The sequence below is a fragment of the Thunnus thynnus genome, chromosome 3 (genome assembly GCF_963924715.1).
Source record: "Thunnus thynnus chromosome 3, fThuThy2.1, whole genome shotgun sequence".
NCBI classification, from domain to species: domain Eukaryota; kingdom Metazoa; phylum Chordata; class Actinopteri; order Scombriformes; family Scombridae; genus Thunnus; species Thunnus thynnus.
In genome coordinates, this window is record NC_089519.1 from 30,886,646 (window position 1) to 30,901,284 (window position 14,639).

The 14,639-nt window shown below is 39.0% G+C and overlaps 13 non-coding genes across 13 annotated transcripts; all 13 read left to right on the plus strand.

Annotated features, from left to right (window-relative positions):
* The first annotated feature begins 11,796 nt into the window (after positions 1-11,796).
* trnac-gca (transfer RNA cysteine (anticodon GCA)) lies at positions 11,797-11,868 on the plus strand. Its single transcript has one exon. It is a non-coding gene; the product is annotated as a tRNA-Cys (tRNA).
* A 150-nt stretch (positions 11,869-12,018) lies between these two features.
* On the plus strand, positions 12,019-12,090 carry trnac-gca (transfer RNA cysteine (anticodon GCA)). Its single transcript has one exon. It is a non-coding gene; the product is annotated as a tRNA-Cys (tRNA).
* Positions 12,091-12,243: 153 nt separating this feature from the next.
* On the plus strand, positions 12,244-12,315 carry trnac-gca (transfer RNA cysteine (anticodon GCA)). The gene has a single exon. It is a non-coding gene; the product is annotated as a tRNA-Cys (tRNA).
* Positions 12,316-12,471: 156 nt separating this feature from the next.
* On the plus strand, positions 12,472-12,543 carry trnac-gca (transfer RNA cysteine (anticodon GCA)). Its single transcript has one exon. It is a non-coding gene; the product is annotated as a tRNA-Cys (tRNA).
* A 154-nt stretch (positions 12,544-12,697) lies between these two features.
* Positions 12,698-12,769, plus strand: trnac-gca (transfer RNA cysteine (anticodon GCA)). The gene has a single exon. It is a non-coding gene; the product is annotated as a tRNA-Cys (tRNA).
* A 154-nt stretch (positions 12,770-12,923) lies between these two features.
* trnac-gca (transfer RNA cysteine (anticodon GCA)) lies at positions 12,924-12,995 on the plus strand. The gene has a single exon. It is a non-coding gene; the product is annotated as a tRNA-Cys (tRNA).
* A 165-nt stretch (positions 12,996-13,160) lies between these two features.
* trnac-gca (transfer RNA cysteine (anticodon GCA)) lies at positions 13,161-13,232 on the plus strand. Its single transcript has one exon. It is a non-coding gene; the product is annotated as a tRNA-Cys (tRNA).
* A 154-nt stretch (positions 13,233-13,386) lies between these two features.
* Positions 13,387-13,458, plus strand: trnac-gca (transfer RNA cysteine (anticodon GCA)). The gene has a single exon. It is a non-coding gene; the product is annotated as a tRNA-Cys (tRNA).
* Positions 13,459-13,611: 153 nt separating this feature from the next.
* trnac-gca (transfer RNA cysteine (anticodon GCA)) lies at positions 13,612-13,683 on the plus strand. The gene has a single exon. It is a non-coding gene; the product is annotated as a tRNA-Cys (tRNA).
* Positions 13,684-13,832: 149 nt separating this feature from the next.
* Positions 13,833-13,904, plus strand: trnac-gca (transfer RNA cysteine (anticodon GCA)). The gene has a single exon. It is a non-coding gene; the product is annotated as a tRNA-Cys (tRNA).
* Positions 13,905-14,056: 152 nt separating this feature from the next.
* trnac-gca (transfer RNA cysteine (anticodon GCA)) lies at positions 14,057-14,128 on the plus strand. The gene has a single exon. It is a non-coding gene; the product is annotated as a tRNA-Cys (tRNA).
* A 156-nt stretch (positions 14,129-14,284) lies between these two features.
* trnac-gca (transfer RNA cysteine (anticodon GCA)) lies at positions 14,285-14,356 on the plus strand. The gene has a single exon. It is a non-coding gene; the product is annotated as a tRNA-Cys (tRNA).
* Positions 14,357-14,465: 109 nt separating this feature from the next.
* On the plus strand, positions 14,466-14,537 carry trnac-gca (transfer RNA cysteine (anticodon GCA)). The gene has a single exon. It is a non-coding gene; the product is annotated as a tRNA-Cys (tRNA).
* Positions 14,538-14,639: the final 102 nt, after the last annotated feature.

A 14,639-nucleotide genomic window follows, 5' to 3' on the forward strand; every position in this document is an offset into this window, starting at 1 on the left:
TACCACCTTATTAGGAGCAAGCAGACCTGAGTGCCCATGACTGCTCTTAAAGGGGAAGATTGATGCCATTATATTAGAACAGTCGTTCCCAACCACAGTCTACCTGGGACCCCTCATCACACATCGGATTGTAATGAAAGAGGACTTAATTTGTTTTTATTTTAACAACTTTAAGAGGCTTGAGGAGATAAAATACAGTTATTTTTTTTAAAAAAACAAGGATGGATGAGGATGACGTTTTTAAATGTTTTATTCTGAAAGTAAAAGGTTCCACTCTGGTTGATTTCAGGTTGTAGGCTACTCTTTTGTTTATATTTGGATTAAGGACTGCACATGTAAATTATAATGACATCACCATACATGATACACAAACACACTAGAAACCTTTATTAGATAAAAAACTACAAGGACTAAGAACTTTCAGGGCATGATGGATATCAGATGGGTACATTTGTCTGTTTCTCTCCCTCTAATGTAAAAATCAGAAAGTGCATTACATCATCATCAGTAAATTCCCACTAGGTTTTTATTTTTAAGTCATGGGTCAGATCTGGAGCGTTTGTTGTAATCTGCTTGGATTATTGTTTGGATTGACAGGCAGGGTTTGTTAAACAGGGCAAAACAAAGAGGACCAGGAAGTTTGATCAATCCCTGGAATGTATTTCAAAATCACTTTTCTATACTGAACGTCCATTCAGCTGCTTCAGTCCAACAAGATGCACTCCACACGTCACAAGCTCAAACAAAAAATTATTTGACTATCAGACTTCAAAAACATTAGGAAACCATACATAAGCAACATCCAAAGAGTTCAGGATAATGTTAAATGAGAAACCAAAATTTGCTTTAAAAATAATTATCCTAGAACAGACACATTTAAAGGATATGGATGGCTATTTTCTCTATATTTCTTAATGTCAACAAATCTCATGTGTGGAGCCAAACCAACAATGAAACTTACAAGTATTGTGTGTGTATTCAAAGCCTGATATATTTTATTTCCCTGTGCTGTAGTCTTCAAAAATGATTAAAAACACGTCAATGAGCCACACAGTTGCACTGGGTGACATGTTCCTTCACCACGAAGACTACAGTCATGGTATTTTGTGTAGAAACGGCTCCAAAGATGAATAATTTAATCATTTACCGAGCTTTGCTAGCTTGTCATGCTACATATCACAACCTCTTGACTTTGTACTAAACTGTACATTTCTCAATGAACTTTAGTACAAAGTCAAGAGGTTGTGATATGTAGCATAACAAACTAGCACACAGGAATAAGACATATCAGGTTTTGGATACTCATCAGTAGGATCAATTCATTGTTTGCTTGGCTCTACACATGAGATTTGTTGACCATAAGAAAAATATAGAAAATCACCAGTCTTATCATTTAAGACATGCAACAATACTCTGGAATGAATAATATTTTGTCCAATATGAGTTTTCAGTGTTCAACAAACGGCAAAGTTCAAAAGCAGATCTCCTGCTTCACGGAGAATTTCAGAATGTATTAATATGCAAATAAGGATGCCTCACGTTGCAACCAACACCATCGCTGCTGGACTCTTAACATGATAACTAACACAAACACCACGTCAAGCTGTTTCTGTTTCATGTCAGTGCTCTGAAGCGATTTGGATTGCAAAGGGAATGGCCGGTATTGGAAACAGAGTACACTCATCGTGCTGAGATGACCGGATAACACGCAAACACTTTGAAAGCACTTTGATAGTATTATTAGATTTTCTGGTAGAATATTTTATGTACAACATCTTAAAAAAACATATTTCAAACAATGATAGCTATGGAATCTGGACATATCCTTCTCTTGAGTGACTAACTGCACTTACGGTACATCGGTCTGTATCGTAAAAGTGAAACATACCACACAAGTAAACACTAACGAAAAGACAAACCTGCTTTCATTTCCAAAGTAGCCTGTGACTGTTTTCCAGGAAGCTCAGTGTTTCATTTTGGGGTCATGGCTGGATGGGTCGGCATGGAAGTCAGGGGTCACGGTAGATTCTTCCTCCCTGCAGAAGGAAGACAGAGGAAGCAGGCATCCCTGTGTGGCTATTCCTGGACCACATGCACACCCGCACACACGCATACATGCGCATATCTACGAGTGTAAATGCTAACCTTTCACCTTCATACACCGTGTACAGGGTGACTGACACACTGAGGGGACACACTGCTGTCACTGTGCAGTGTACATGTACAGTATGTGTGTGTGTGTGTGTGTGTGTGACAACTTGAACGGGTATCAGATTGACGGTGTTGCTTGCTCCTTGACGTTCACCATGGAATTCCCAGTAAGCTATGTCAGACAGGAAGGAGATGTACTGTGTGTGAATGAGTGTTTGAGCAGGTGAAATAATGTCAAACATATCCGCAGCTTGCACAGCTGTCTGTGACGCTGGAAGTCACAGGTGTGTGATATCACTACACGTGAAATCTCTATTTTTGTGTCATTGCGGAGTTAGCGGTAGCGCAGAGGCAACACAGCTGCAGCCATTTTCATCGGTCTTAATTAATGACCTTTCCATTACAAACTCAATAGAACAAAGAAATAAGTAAACAAGTTGCAACAAGTGTCAGCAGAACGGAGATATATCTTCTGTAGATGGCCAATAGTTTCTACAAATTACTTGTGTGAATATTTTCTTATGTTGCTATGTCTAAAGGAGAAGGCTAGCTTAGTTCTAACTTGTTAGTTTCATCAGCTAATCCAAAACCATCAATTAATTTATTGAATTAAACAGTTTTGTCTGAGTAACTACAGCCTGATATAGCTTATCTTGCCATAGAACACCACTGCCATACAAAAACTATTATCCATGTTTGTTTGGTAGAGATTTGAGGAACCCTGTTTTGTGCTGTTGCAAGTAGATACTTCATATAAAGGGGATTACAAGAAGAAAATATCGGTAACCACTGTCTTAGAGGGAAGAGAATGCTACTATGGTATGTATTGCGCAACTGAAAATCATTGGCATTCCTCTTTAACCTATAACCTAGTTCTCATTTTGATATTAACCCTTAACACATAGCCCTTCAAGTAAGGGTAAAAAATGTCCAGAATCATAAAGGATAGGTCAATTTTTCAAGTCAGTCTTAAAACAATATTTAGGTGTGCATAGGAACACAGGTTTTTCAAGCTGTAAGCATTCCTTCTGTTCATACTGACGATTAGAAAATCCCCCCTAAATGTACAATGTAAGTGAGGGGGGATGAAATCTACAGTCCTCGTTTTGAGCAAAAATGTATTTAAAGGTTTATTTGAAGATAATATGAAGCTTCAGCTGTTTGACTTAGTCATATAAAGTAGATATATTTCACAATTACAGTCTTTTGAGTAAAGATTTGCCTCCTTGCGTCTCGATGGACAGTGTTTTTACCGTTCAGCTGCAATGGAATAATCATAACAAAAAAGGCACTAAAAGATTTGAACTTTGAAAGATATTGACTTGATTTGACTAATTTGGATGGCTAAAGCCTCATATCAGCGTTTAAATAAACTGGGCTGTGGATTTTGTCCCCATCACTTAGATTACTAAATAACTAGAAGTCAAGGTGTGTGTTTCCATGTGTGTGTGTGTCTGAAAGTGTTTGCATGAGTGTCTCTCTCTCTCTACCGCTCTTTGTACGTTTGAATATATCACCCAATGTGTGTGTTTGAATACACTTACAGACTTTGTGAGTACGTTAACATGGGACAAAGATAATAGTTTTAATGTGTTCCAGACTCATCTCATTTCAGAAACTATAATGAGTTTAGAACGACAAAGACAAACTGTTCGCCCCTGACCAGACACCCAATAGAAAAGTAATGAAAGGAGGTTTTAGGCAGTCACGTTCAGTTAAAAAAGGAGCAGCTTGCATTGGGTTAGTTCAATTCGGACTATCTCACTGTCTGGCTCAGATCCGTTGAAGGGCGTGAGAGGCGTGACAATTATTTTCATTCCACTCATTTGGTTCAGTGTTCACCCATGTCCTCTTTCTCTTCCTTTCCTTTTCTTCTCTTCTCTTCTATTTCCTTTTTTAAACCTCGCTGTGCCCGTGTGTCTGTGTGAGAGTGTTAATTAACTTCTAGTCCAATATCCTGATCTAATTAATGGAGTAAATTTCTTTCCTCCTCTCCTCTTGCCAACTTCCTCTGTCACCGCAGCCGGTTGCAGGATGAGGCAAACAGCCGCTGTACTCCCACCACCAGAGTTCAAACTCAGGTCACAGAGTCAACACATGACCTCCGCAGCTCATTTCTGCTGGTGTCTCGCCAGTCTGTCTGTATCAGGGCATATTAGATCTGTAGTGAATCTTCTAGCAAAGATAATCCCTGATAAATCCCACAGGATCAATAGCAGAGAAGCTTCGGCTTTGGCTGCGAGGTTTGTTTTTTTTTTACACTCCGCAAACCACTTTGGCAGGAAAACAGTTTTTAAAATCGACTTAGTTTACACTGGCAAGTATTGTGTAACATTTTTTTAAACATATTTTTAGGCCAATAGTGTCATGGTATATAAAAACATGGGGAAATGTAGAAATATGATACAAACAACCATCTCAATTATATTTTCAAAAAGCAAAAAAAAGTCAACAACACTTTATTTTAAAATTTTCGAACATTATGAAATCATTTATGATCATTTATGGTATCTATCTTGTTCCAGTGAAGGTGAATTCAGTCACTGTAAGCTACTTAAGACAAACACATCAGCCAAATGATTGTAATGTTGTGTAATAATGTATTAATGCCAGAGGAGGGCTGATGCTGTTACCGAAAGAATCATAAATGTTTGGCTTTATTTGAAATTTTTGATCATCTGTTAACTGAGAAGGAACCACTTAATTTACTGATGATATTTCAGTCAGATCTTTATCAGGTAAAATTAATCAATCTTCCCACTTAACTGAATTTTGGTGAGACGCACCTGTCATTAAGACTTTATGGTAGATGAGAACTTAATTGAAATTCTGATGTCACTGCATTCATTTGGAAAACGCTTTGGTCCAAAATGTTTCCATTTTTGGAACAATTTGGGGTTCAGTGTTGTTCTTGAGGTCATTTTGACATGAAAAGCCAGTAATCAAACCACCATTTTTGTGATTACCTTCTCTCCCTCCTGAACTACAATCATGTATTGAGAAATCTGCTAAAAAAAAAGTAAAGATTTTTGACCAGTCTTTTTAAAAAACGTCTACAACTCTAGTAAACCTACTCCAGCTCTATAACCTTGACCACATTTTTACGTGTCTTCATAATCCTGAATCCTTCCATTAGATTAACTCATACAGGTTGTCTACCTCGGTTGCACTTCAGTCAATATAGCTGCAGGCCCCATAAACAGCTTGCTCCTCAGGCATGTAACTACAACCTGAAGTGTCTTTTCATACTTCAAGTCTATTTTCCTCTCACTTGCATGTGTAATTAAGTGATTGTGTACTGGGATGTGAGTGCTGTCAAAATACATCTGAAAGCACAGCAGTACTGTGGATAACTGCATCCATTGTAGTGTCGAAACTGACCGAAGAAGACTGAAGTCGCTGCTGAAGTGCTGCTTTTGATTTGTGGCCAGTGTAGAAAAGGTGTTGCACTGAATATGTGCGGACTACCTTTTACACTCATCTTAAACTTGTAGTCATGGTATATAGTAAGAGTATAAGCAGTGGATGGTCCAAATTAAGTGTGACGAGACAAATCCATTGTACTGTATTTATATTGTGTTACTTTGACACTTGTCATGTCATTTTAGTTTATGTCTTTGAAGGCTGCAACTACTAATACGTTTAGACTGCTATAATATGTACTGTAGATGAGTTTTGGACCAAAAATTCAATCTTTTAATTGAACCATTTTCATTAAAACTACTTCATCCTTGTAGGGAATGTGAACCAGCATTGGGACAATACTGTACACACTCTCAACTGAAACCCAGACTAATGAAATTCTTTGATGGGTAACAGCTGCAAAATGCAAACACCAACGCAGGTTGAGACACAAACACTGAATAACCAGTGTCTGAGATCCAGTTGCCTTTACAGTGAAAGGTTAATAAATTCATGAGAAAAACATAATTTCATTATGAATGAGCTGAGCAAAGAAAAGAAATAAATCTGTCTGGACTGTTGGAGAGGAACTTTATCATCATCATAGCAGCAAAGACGACACTCATGACTATTTGATTTATTTAAAGTAAGACATCAATAATAATATATCCATCTATTAATAACGTTTCCCATGAATTTATGTCATAAAGTTTTGTAAGTTGGGTAAACTTAGATCAAACATCTTTTACTTCCTCTACATCCCTGGCAGGCCTCTGATCAGTCACATATGAACCATCCTGGAGAGGGTGTGTGATGTTGAGAGGTCCCCGAAACTCACTGATCCGACATCAATCAGTGATTTTAACGTGTGTATCAACAAGTATGAACTTTTTAAAAGATAAGTGAGCACTAAGCTCTGCCAGTAATATGACCAAAGGAAAAAATAGTTGTACTGGACCCTGAGGTAAACAATGGAACCAAGAATAGTAAAGTACAAGCAAAAAACTTAAATTTCTTGCAGTGTTTTTCCTCCCAGGTCTTTATTTAGATTTTACAGGCTCATATTCCATTTTTGGGCTTTCATATTGTATTTGAACTGGTGCTAACCAAATGTGTGATCCGGAAAAACATGGCTGCCCCTTGGCATTGTTGTGGCTGAGTGTGAGTCACCACACGGTTTCTTTCTCAACGAAACCTTTGATGAAACGGAGAGCGAATAAGGGAGCACTGAGTCAAGGGAAGGCGTGAGGGAGGAAAAGGGGAGGAGGGGGAGGATGCTGAGAGGAGAGGAAAGGCAGAGGGAGGGGTGCAGAATCACGGCTGTATTGTTGTGTGTTTTCCCAGCATCAACAGCAGAGGAAGTGGAACGGCTAAATATACAAACAGCACAATGAGGCAGCGAGCGTGGAGCAGCTGTGGAACATGGCTGTCACCAGGATCAGGAGTGTGAAACACCGAGGGCCCTTTTTTATTCATGCAGGAAGAGCTGACTGTGTGTGCACGCTGCCTCTCAGATACACCCCCACATCCAGACAGTCAACACAGGCTCATATATTTACACCTCTGAGGTTCATAGTGTACAAGCGCAGTGTGCAGGTGAGGAAGAACATACTAACAGCTTTACGTGATATAGCCCATAGCATAAGAGTCAAATACATTACTGTCTACTGTTCAGCTTTTAGCTTACCTGTCAAGCAGCCATTGGTTTCAATTAATTTCAGTACACTATAAAAATCAACACGCTCAAAAATCCCAATAACTTACTTGTCACAAAGTGAAACTCAAATCAACTAAACACTTTAAGTTTCGGTTTATTTAGGACATTAAAACAGTAGAAAAAAGAATAAAATAATATTACAAACAACCTTAAACAACAGCCAGCATTCACACTGTCACATACAGTATAAGGCACTTAATACATCCCTAAAATATACACACATGATCTATTATCCTCCATCTGAGTGACCATATGTTTTATTTATTGTTAGGAAAAACTCCATTATGATTGTGTGGTACAAAAATATCTTCCTTGTCTAGAACTGAGATACAACATTCATGAAACATCTGCTAAAGATAGGGCTGTTACTAATGATTATTTTAATTATCAATTAATCTGCTGATTATTTTCACATTGATTGATTAGTTGTTTGGGCTATAAAATGTCAGAAAATGCTGAAAAATTTCAATCCGTTTCCAAAACATCAATATACAACTTCAAATGTCTTGTTTTGTCTCAATTAACAGTCCATAACCCGAAGATATTTGGTTTGTAGAGGACTAAAAAAACAAAATATTAACTTTTAAGAAGCTGGAATGAGAGAATTTTTGTATTTTTTTTCTTACAAAATGACTCAAAATGATTAATCAATTATAAAAATCGCTTGCGATTAATTTTCTGTCAGTCAACCAGTCGATTAATCATTGCAGCTCTGGCTGCAAGAGGAATACAAAAAGACCAATATGGTTCTTGAAATTGAACCAAAAAAACAAAAATTGTACACTGACATCACCACGATCTGTTGATTCACTCAAGCAAAGTGTTTAAAGCATAGAGTTCAACACATAAATTGTGAAGGAACAGAGAGCTGATGAGTCCAGGTGACCTAAGCTGGCTGATCTGGTCTAATAGCCACCTAGCTTGCTGGGCTTTTGTGGCTGGGTAGTGCTAGCATATTAGTGGTTAGCTCGCCACACTTCCAGCACCACCTATTTCAAAAGTTTTCTGTGCAATGTTCTTATGAGATGAGGTACAATACAAACAAACACAAAACAATTTTAAAATCAAAAGCCTATTAACCTTGAACTAATTTTAAAGTGAGTACAATAACAGATTCTCAGTTTGTCTTCCTGTTTGGCACATTTTCATTCTGTTCATGATTCAGATACATTCAGAGAGCTTCAGAATGTCACTGTGATATTACATGTGAAAAACTAACGTAGAATATCATGTGTATGTGATAGTTTCACAGATAAGTATATGTTTTGTTTTAGACATTTCATGTGAAAAAAATCACAAAGACACACATGGTTTTCAGGGACATATGGGACACGTTTTTATAGATACACTTGTTCTACTCGATGTGACGAAGAGAAAGGATGCTTTGCACCCTATGACAGCTGGAGACGTCTAGACTTCATGTATAGTACATGTGACATTACCTAGTACTGTATGTTATGTGTGTGTGTGTTTGTGTGTGTGTGCGTGTGTCCGGTTTCCCCCTATTCAGGTCATGTGGGAATTGGACCTCTTGGCCATGGGGAAAAACAGGAAGAAATGTAGCAGACGTTTTTTCCTCATTACCCTGGCAATAGCGGATGCAGTTGTTATGACTTTATATGGTCCTGCTGCATGACTCAATTAGTGATAAACACATGATAGCATGACTGGACAGCATCATCATCTTTTGTATTGACTTATATTTGCCATTTAAGGGATGCTTTTTTCCAGAGCACCTGACTGCAGCATGAGTACTTACAGTTTCCAGCACAGGAGGCTGAGAGTTTATGTCCAATTCACCATCAGCATCATCATCACCATTATCGTCATCCAGGTTTTTTTTTTAAATCTTAATTCTACTTCACCCCCAGGGCCATAAAGCCACAATCCATGACACTGAGGTTACGTCCCCCTTTCTAAATTTTAAATTTGTGATTCTAACAACATTCTAAAAAACTGTAATAAAGAGTTATATGATCTTCTTATTGGTTTCTAGTTTCTTCAAAATTTTTGGTGCGTAGTGAAAGGTGTGTTCGATTACTTATGACCTCAGTATTTCTAAAAATCTGGCCATGGCCCTGTTCACTCTAACTCTTTCTCTCCATCCAAATCTCTCTCCTCCACTTCCTCTTCTGCACCACTTGCTTCTTGCTCCCCCTCCTCTTCCTCCTCCTTATCTGCCATATTCTCTTAAAACCACTGAACAGAAACAAAGCAGGACAGGATGACAGCAATAATGGACATATATTGAATGACAACACTGATTTAGAAAAAGCGGAGTGATGGGAGAAAAGTACTGAAGTATCAATATTTATGACTAAAAGACTTCAGATAACTGAACAGTGACTTTTTCCCTTAACATCTGCACATAAGATATATTCTTTTGATGCTCATAGCAATTTCTTCCCTATCTTCCCTCTTTAATAGTCTACTCAACATGTTGACATTGTCAGCAGCATATTAAAACTATTATTATTCCTACTATCATTTTCCCATTTACCCAGATTACACATATTCCAACTCAGTTTCCTTTCTGAAGCCTTTTATCAGTGTTACAACCTAATGTTGTGTATGGAATCATATGAGGCTGAATCAAAAACAACCATGAGATGACGCCCTATGGTGATAACTTATCAAATGTGCTATCCTTTCCTCTCTCCCTGCTCCTTATGAAAGCCAAAACATGCTGTTTCTATAACAAAGCTGCACAGCCCGCCTGCTGACCAAATTGCTCACAGCAGGATGATCAGTGGATACCAGTGGTCACTTAATTTGCACTCTGCTGATGTTTCCACTGTGCTGGGCTAATGAGCTATTGTGCTAAGCCTCACACAACAGTTGTGCCTGTTTGCATAATCATATTTACTTTGTCTGACCATAATCTGTCTTTCAGGCTATGACAAAAAAGAGGGTGAGCCTTTAGCAGTGTCAACTCAAATAATCCTAAATTCAAAGTACATTCTGTACGCATAAACAGTTGACTTTCAATGCTATCTTTTCTTAAGATTTTACTATTAAAGGTGTTTCGCTCATTCCGACATTGTGCAACATGTTTTGTCCAAAAGCCAACTACACAGTTAGAAGGAGAGTGAGACATATGACTGAAAAACACAACTGAAATGCTTTCAGTTTAGACATGGTGTTCAGTGAAAAACCGCCAAACAAGAAACAACAAATAAAGAACATTGTCAATAACAACAGCTCACTCTCGATTGTTTAGTGCTTGATAAATTAAAGATGAAATATGCCAAGCTCTATTTGCTTTACAGTAATGGTATTTGTAAATGAGAGGGCATTTGACTGCGAATGAAAAGGTCCCCAGTTCAACTCTTGGTGGCTCCTACATTGATACTGCAGGTTAACCTTTGGTTGTCTTTACAAAAAAGGCTCGTTTTGATCCCAACATTGAAGCATGGGTCTTTAGCTGAGCTGATTTCATTAAGACAGAATTTGTACATGCAGTTATAACTTGGTGTAATTATAATTGCTTACTGCAGATTAACAAGTATTCAAATCTCAATACCCTGTTCATTGCATTTGAGTTTAAATTATATTTATTTAAGTCAACCTGGATCTATACAAGAATGAGGCATAAGAGAGGTAGCTTATGCTGCAGGAGTTTAAATCACATGATGGATCTTGAGAGATTAAAAAAAAACACCTGTTTTGACATAAAACAGCTCATTCTGTGACCACAATGTTAATGTATTATGCAATGTGAATGAGCAGTCAAACAGTTTAAACAGTTTGTCAGATTATATGATCAACCCTTTATTGATTAAGGAGTATGATAAGTGAGGGCATATAGTTCAGTGGAAGAGCATTTGACTACAGATTAGGAGGCCCCCTATACAAATATGGGTTCCCTCTTGTCTGATGTTGTGCCATCTTTGATCCCTGTGTTCATGTGTGGACCCTTAACTGTCTGGATTAAACAGGGATGTCTGTTGTGCCATATGATTGGATGGGTTAACGTCTGAACTGGGTCTCAGATTTTAATCATTGGTGGATGGTTTTGTACAGTGAGTAAGAAGAGAAAAAAACACATTTTGACATAAGTCACCTCGCCCTGTTTCTGTGAGGCTGTTTACACTTGGTTTTAAAATCTGAACACAAGTGGACAACCAAGACATACCGCCATTTACACCTGTGTATATCATTCATTTCCAAGGTGTCCAGCTGAGCAGTTCTGTTCAGATTTCATTACTTCCTATGTCACTTCCACTAGAAGGTCAAAGGGCCTTGCGCAAAGTTATTATGTCAATAGAATTTGAAGATCTAATATACATGTTTGGGCTATTCCAACTGTTGAGCTCAGTGGTAGAGCATTTGACTGCAAATCAAGAGGTCCCCAGTTCAAATCGGGGTGCCCCCTGTTCTACAAAGTTAGTCATGTTTGCCCACATGAAGAGAAGAAAGCTGTCCTGCTGACATTTTAGTTACTATCTTAATCATCAGTTAAATTGATAAAAAAAAAAGGTTCTGTGATGATTTTTTTTCTGACCCATTGTACCACAGGTGTGAAAGGGGGTATAGCTCAGTGGTAGAGCATTTGACTGCAGATCAAGAGGTCCCCAGTTCAAATCTGGGTGCCCCCTCTTCTACGAAGGTAGCCATGTTTGCCCACATGAAGAGAAGAAAGCTGTCCTGCTGACATTTTAGTTACTGTTTGAATTAGCAGTTAAATTAGTAAAGAAAAAGGTTATGTGATGAATTTTTTTCTCACCCTTTGTGACGCATGTGTGAAAGGGGGTATAGCTCAGTGGTAGAGCATTTGACTGCAGATCAAGAGGTCCCCAGTTCAAATCTGGGTGCCCCCTTTACCCCAAAGGTAGCCATGGTTGCCCACATGGCGAAAAGGAGAAAAACCTCCTCCTGCCATTTTAGTTACTATCTTAATCATCAGTTAAATTGGTAAAGAAAAAGGTTCTGTGATGAATTTTTTTCTGACCCTTTGTAAAAAGTGTGTGAAAGGGGGTATAGCTCAGTGGTAGAGCATTTGACTGCAGATCAAGAGGTCCCCAGTTCAACTCTGGGTGCCCCCTGTATCCCAAAGGTAGCCATGTTTGCCCACATGGAGAAAAGGAGGACATCCTCCTGCTGACATTTTAGTTACTATCTTAATCATCAGTTAAATTGATTTAAAAAAAAAAGGTTCTGTGATGAATTTTTTTCTGACCCTTTGTAACAAGTTTGTGAAAGGGGGTATAGCTCAGTGGTAGAGCATTTGACTGCAGATCAAGAGGTCCCCAGTTCAAATCTGGGTGCCCCCTGTATCCCAAAGGTAGCCATGTTTGCCCACATGGAGAAAAGGAGGACATCATCCTGCTGAAACTTTAGTTACTATCTTAATCATCAGTTAAACTGATTAAAAAAAAAGGTTCTGTGATGATTTTTTTTCTGACCCATTGTACCACAGGTGTGAAAGGGGGTATAGCTCAGTGGTAGAGCATTTGACTGCAGATCAAGAGGTCCCCAGTTCAAATCTGGGTGCCCCCTGTATCCCAAAGGTAGCCATGTTTGCCCACATGGAGAAAAGGAGGACATCATCCTGCTGAAACTTTAGTTACTATCTTAATCATCAGTTAAACTGATTAAAAAAAAAGGTTCTGTGATGATTTTTTTTCTGACCCATTGTACCGCAGGTGTGAAAGGGGGTATAGCTCAGTGGTAGAGCATTTGACTGCAGATCAAGAGGTCCCCAGTTCAAATCTGGGTGCCCCCTGTACCCCAAAGGTAGCCATGGTTGCCCACATGGAGAAAAAGAGAAAAACCTCCTGCTGCCATTTTAGTTACTATCTTAATCATCAGTTAAATTGGTAAAAAAAAAAAAAAAAAAAAAGGTTCTGTGATGATTTTTTTTCTGCCCCATTGTATCACAGGTGTGAAAGGGGGTATAGCTCAGTGGTAGAGCATTTGACTGCAGATCAAGAGGTCCCCAGTTCAAATCTGGGTGCCCCCTGTATCCCAAAGGTAGCCATGTTTGCCCACATGGAGAAAAGGAGGACATCATCCTGCTGAGACTTTAGTTACTATCTTAATCATCAGTTAAACTGATTAAAAAAAAAGGTTCTGTGATGAATTTTTTTCTGACCCATTGTATCACAGGTGTGAAAGGGGGTATAGCTCAGTGGTAGAGCATTTGACTGCAGATCAAGAGGTCCCCAGTTCAAATCTGGGTGCCCCCTTTACCCCAAAGGTAGCCATGGTTGCCCACATGGCGAAAAGGAGAAAAACCTCCTCCTGCCATTTTAGTTACTATCTTAATCATCAGTTAAATTGGTAAAGAAAAAGGTTCTGTGATGAATTTTTTTCTGACCCTTTGTAGCAAGTTTGTGAAAGGGGGTATAGCTCAGTGGTAGAGCATTTGACTGCAGATCAAGAGGTCCCCAGTTCAAATCTGGGTGCCCCCTGTATCCCAAAGGTAGCCATGTTTGCCCACATGGAGAGAAGAAAGCTGTCCTGCTGACATTTTAGTTACTGTTTGAATTAGCAGTTAAATTAGTAAAGAAAAAGGTTCTGTGATGAATTTTTTCTCACCCTTTGTGACGCATGTGTGAAAGGGGGTATAGCTCAGTGGTAGAGCATTTGACTGCAGATCAAGAGGTCCCCATTCCAAATCTGGGTGCCCCCTGTACTCTAAAGGCAGCCATGGTTGCCCACATGGGGAAGAGGAGGACGTCCTCCTGCTGACATTTTAGTCACTGTCTTAATGATCAGCTTAATTAGTAAAGAAAAAGGTTCTGTGATGAATTTGTTGTGACCCTTTATGACAGGTGCATGAAAGGGGGTATAGCTCAGTGGTAGAGCATTTGACTGCAGATCAAGAGGTCCCCAGTTCAAATCTGGGTGCCCCCTGTATCCCAAAGGTTGCCGTGGTTGCCCACATGGCGAAAAGGAGAAAAACCTCCTCCTGCCATTTTAGTTACTATCTTAATCATCAGTTAATTGATTTTTAAAAAAAAAGGTTCTGTGATGAATTTTTTTCTGACCCTTTGTAACAAGTGTGTGAAAGGGGGTATAGCTCAGTGGTAGAGCATTTGACTGCAGATCAAGAGGTCCCCAGTTCAAATCTGGGTGCCCCCTGTATCCCAAAGGTAGCCATGTTTGCCCACATGGAGAAAAGGAGGACATCCTCTTGCTAACAAGGTTCTGTGATGAATTTGTTGTGACCCTTTATGACAGGTGCATGAAAGGGGGTATAGCTCAGTGGTAGAGCATTTGACTGCAGATCAAGAGGTCCCCAGTTCAAATCTGGGTGCCCCCTGTATCCCAAAGGTTGCCGTGGTTGCCCACATGGTGAAAAGGAGAAAAACCTCCTGCTGCCATTTTAGTTACTATCTTAATCATCAGTTAATGAATTTTTTTC